The sequence below is a fragment of the Elephantulus edwardii genome, unplaced genomic scaffold, assembly GCF_000299155.1.
Source record: "Elephantulus edwardii isolate Elephantulus edwardi_28Jun2011 unplaced genomic scaffold, EleEdw1.0 scaffold00061, whole genome shotgun sequence".
Lineage (NCBI taxonomy): Eukaryota > Metazoa > Chordata > Mammalia > Macroscelidea > Macroscelididae > Elephantulus > Elephantulus edwardii.
The window spans coordinates 8,448,430-8,453,477 of NW_006399811.1; the positions used below are offsets into that span (position 1 = coordinate 8,448,430).

Below are 5,048 nucleotides of genomic sequence, written 5' to 3' on the forward strand. Positions count from 1 at the left end.
CAAAGACTTTGAGGGAACGAGTTGCTAATCCTACGGACTTAGAATCATACACTCCAGAAACATGAACTAGTACAACACAGTCCACAAAGAAAATCTTCTACATCCTACCTTGGGGTGAGTGACAACTGGAGTCTTTAAAGTTTGTCAACAATTATCTAAGGTACAGATATTACATATTTATATTTTCTATGTAATCTTATATTTATGATTGTTGTTGTTATGTACCATCAAGTCAGACTCAACCCATAGCTGACCCTTTGGTGGGTTTTCAGAAGCAGTTAGTCACACAGGAGATAATATTCACAAAATAATTAAAAATGCGTTTGCATACAACGATTTGCCAGATGCATGATTAAATAAATTACTACTTTTTCTGTGAAAGCTTACAAACAAACCAAGGATATAAATAGGAAATGTTTTCTAATAACAGACTTTTAAAATACAGTTTCTTAAGGGAGCTCTGCTGGCCTAGTGGCAAGAAGATGCACTGCAATCCCAGAGGAACGCGGTTCAAATCCATGAGATGCTCTGCTGGAGAAGGAGGGGCAATCTCCTCCTGTAACAGTCAGATCTGATTTGACGGTACACATACAAAAAATAATAAAATAGAAATTTTAAAAAAAGATATAATTTCTTAAACAAAATCACTGATAGAATTCAGCATTTAGCTTAAAACAAGATACTTTAAGACATGAAGCTAAATGCTATAATTCTTCCAAAAATGGAGCATTTGGGGCCTGCGCTTTACCGGTCTCTCTTGTGCTTCGTATTTCCTCTTTCACCAAGGACCCGCCAACATGGGCCGCATTTGCACCAAAACTGTGAAGAAGGCGGCCCAGGTCATCATTGTGAAATACTACACGCGCCTGGCTAATGACTTCCACACGAATAAGCGCCGTGTGTGAGGAGGTCACCATTATTCCCAGCAAGAAGCTCCGGAACAAGACAGCAGGATGTCACACACCTGATGAAGTACATTCAGAGTGAGAGGCATCTCCACTAAGCTGCAGGAGAAGGAGAGAGAAAGAAAAGATAATTATGTACCAGAGGTTTCAGGCTGGATCAGGAGATCAGTGAAGTAGGCCCTCATACTAAGGAAATGCTAAAGCTCTTGGACTTTGGCAGTCTGTCCAACCTGCAGGTCAGTCAACCCACGTGGAGCTGTTTGAGTCTGTCTACTACGCTGTAATATTTTCAATAAACTTGGGCACAAAAAAAAAAAACACGAAGAAAAATGAAGCATTCAATTTTAGTCTTTCTCCAAAGAAGATATTTTTGGCACAGAGTTTGAGAAGCACTAGGTCTTTAAGTCAATTTGATTACTTAAAAAAAAAATTTGATTACATGTTGTATCCTTAACATATGCTTCTTATTTTTGACTTCCATACTTTTGCTCCTGTCATTATCTCTAGATAAAAGGCAAAGATCAATAGAGATTAATGATATAAAACACAATATACATGAAAGAAACACAAGGTATACAAATGATTGTATACAAATAAATTCTTTTGCTTATTAAAAAAAGGGACACAAAGTACAATTGATAAGACGGGAAGAGATGACAAGGCACCTTGCTCTTGCCTAGAAGCTCCTGGATTTGGTGTCCTCACAGAACAGAGACAACCTTTTTAAGTTTGTGCAAGTCTGCCCTTTGACTTAAAATTTAAAAAAAGTCTGAACCCATTGTTTCATATTACATTGCAACAGTGCAAGCTCAGCCAGTGACAAAAGTTGTTCCTAGCTGGCAGGAGGTGGGCGGAATCAGCTGTTGCTTAATGTTAATTTTGTTATTTATAATTTATCCAGCCCTATAACCTATTAATGTCAGATAAATCCTAGTTGAAAGCAGAAAATACCAGAAGAATGTCTATTTGTGTTTTACTAACTATACAAAGGCATTTGACCATGTGGATCATAACAAACTAAGGCTAATATTTAGAAGGATGGGAATCCCAGAACACATAATTATGATCACTCAAACCCTATTTCTATATCAAGAGGCTGTTATATGAATGGAGCAAAGGAACATGGCATGGTTTAAACTCAGGAAAGGTGTACATCAGGGCTGTATCCTTTCTTCATACCTATTCAATTTGTATTTGTATTCAAGAAGCTAGACTCTATGAAGAAGAATGTGGCATCAAGATCTAGGGAAGACTCATCAAAAAACTGCGTTATGCAGATGACCCAGCCTTGCTTGCTGAAAGTAAGGAAGCCTTGAAACACTTGCTCTGGAAGATCAAAGACTACAACCTTTAATAGCGATTGAATCTTAACATCCAGAAGACAAAAGTCCTCATTACTGGACCAATAATCAACATCATGATAGATGGAGAAAAGATTGAATTTGTCAATGATTTTATCTTACTTGAATCCATAATCCTGACCAGCAGTCAGGAGATCAGGAGACATGTTGCATTGGGCAAGTCAGCTGCGAGAGACTTCTCCAAAGTACTGAGGAAGAATAATATTAGCTTGCACTAAGGTGTGCAGGATACAGGCCTGGGTCTTTTCAATTACTTGCTACACATCTGAAAGCATGACAGTGAATAAGAATGACAGAAGGATTAATGCCTTTGTATTATGGTGTCAGCGAAGAGTACCGAATATCCCATGAACTGCCGAAGAACAAAGGGATATATCTTGGGGAAAATGCAGCCAGAATGCTCCTTGGAGGCAAGGATGGTGAGGCTTCATCTCACATACTTTGGGCATGTTATTAGAAGAGACTATTCCTTGAAAAGAGACATCATGCTTGGCAAGGTGGAAAATGAACGAAAAAGAGGAATAAGATAATTTGACACAGTGACTGCAACAATAGGTTCAAGTATGCTAGAGATGATGAGGAAAACACAAGAGTGGGACAGGGTTCAAAGCTGTTTATAGGATTCGTATTCAGCTCGACAGCACCTAACAACATAACAAGAATAGCCTATTGGTACTCAGTCCAATAATCATGTGGCTTCAGTTTTACTGGTAATTTTTACAGAATAAGATTATAGTGGAACTAAAAAGTAAACTGATAGAATATTGAGAAGAGGACCCTATAAAGTTTTAGAGAGTGGCCTGTCTGCCTATAGCATACACTTTATTGTGTCCCTAACTCTCACTGGAAAAAACAGACCAAAAAGACAGCTGGCTCATTATCATGCTTTAATCTACTGAATCAGTACACCTCTCACCTGCATAAATTGTTTATTATGAGAAAGGATGAATATGAGTAAATCAGATTGGGCAATCCCATTCTCTGTCGCCTATGCTTCATATGTCTGAGGTGACAGGACTTAGATCTGTCACTCCTGCTTGTTTTGGATTTTTCAAACCCATCATATCTAGGAGAAATTTCTTGCGATGTATGTACCTCATACTATTTATATATGTATTATTCCATTCCATCCCATTCCAATCTATTTTTTCAGTGTCTGAAATCACTAATAGACACTAAACATGTGAATCAAGAATGAGTAAATCCGTCTCTGGTTTTCAGGAGCATTACATACAGACTCTGTGTGTGTATTTGAGATGGTGTTATTGTTGCTGTTGTTGTGTATTGTAGAGTTGGAACCGATCCATAGCTGACCCTCCAGCGAATTTTCAGAGGCAGTTAATCACATGAGATGAGACTGCCTATCTTTCTCGTGCAGAGCAGCTGGTGGCCTCGAACCTCATGCTTTCAGGATTGCAACACAGCTTCTTGCCACTAGGCCAGAAGAGCTCCCTTTGAGATCATATGTTACTATTGTTGTTAAGTGCCATCCAGGAGGACATGACTCATAGCGACCCTATGAACGAAAGACCTGAACACTTCATTGTTTCTCCAAGTTCATAGAGTTTCCGGAGGCAAGCTATTTCATAAGTGGATGCCACTCCTGCTTCCAAGCTTATTTTAATTGGGGAGCTCCACCAAACACTGCCCATCAGGGGTAACCATTATCACACTTGACACATCAGTGTCACAGTGTTTAGCATCACAGCAACCACAAGTTACCTCTGTACAGCAAATGGACATACCAGTGCTATACCACTTACACAAATGTTTGACCAAAACCAATTAAAATCAGGCCTGAGGGCCGCAGATTAAAATCACCCACCTTTGGCTTGTTAGCATAATTTTGAGATGATATAGTGGAGCTTAAAATATACATCAAAAAACAGCTATCAAGTTTTCTCATAAAGCATTATTCACAATAGCAAGAGTATGGAAACAGCCAAATGCCCATCAACAAACAAATGGATTGAGAAATAGTGGAATATTAACACAATGGAATACTATGCAGCACTAAGGAATAACTTGTAAAATACTTTATAGCATGAGAAAGTCTAGAGAGTATTTTACTGAGTGAACTAATTCAGTCTCTTAAGGATAAATACCACCTATGACAATTACTGCAAAAACAGAAGGATAATTAGTAAGATGTGTATAAATGTGGAAAAGGGGTAGGGGTGGAAAAAGGGGAAAGGTGGAAATCACTAGGATAGCAGAGGTTAGTGGGCAAATTGAGGAGAAAGTAAAGGAACAGAGGACCTGAATCAATGGGGACCTGAAAAGACAGTGTAATAATAGGCATAGATCAATGGTAATTAATTATATCAAATACAATGTATATTAATGATTGTATGAAATGCATTGTAAATGAAAGACTATATAAAATAAAATGTCTATCAATGAAAAAGTAAATGAATTATTGTATGAAAATCAATTAAAAAATAAAAGATAGTACTGAAGAAATAAAACAGCCATCAAGTCTACTCCAACTCATAACAATCTCATGTATATCAGAGTAGAATTAGTTTCCATATGGTTTTCAGTGACTTTTAAAATCAGTTATGAGAAGAAAGAACATATGGATTTATATTGTCTTTTCCACCACTTAGATGATAATTTATCATATCTTGATGATTTGTGTGCTGCTGAAAGATACTAAACCAATTGCAGGAGTACATTGATAGGTGTAAAGACTCAGCAAGAAAACTATTGGACGTAGTTGACCAATTCAGCAAAGTAGCAGGATACAAGATCAACATACAAAAATCAGTTGGCTTTCTCT

At 37.6% G+C, this 5,048-nt stretch overlaps 1 pseudogene; it reads left to right on the top strand.

The window, feature by feature from the left end:
* Positions 1-797: 797 nt before the first annotated feature.
* Positions 798-5,048, top strand: part of LOC102872962 — a 65,462-nt pseudogene continuing 61,211 nt past the window's right edge.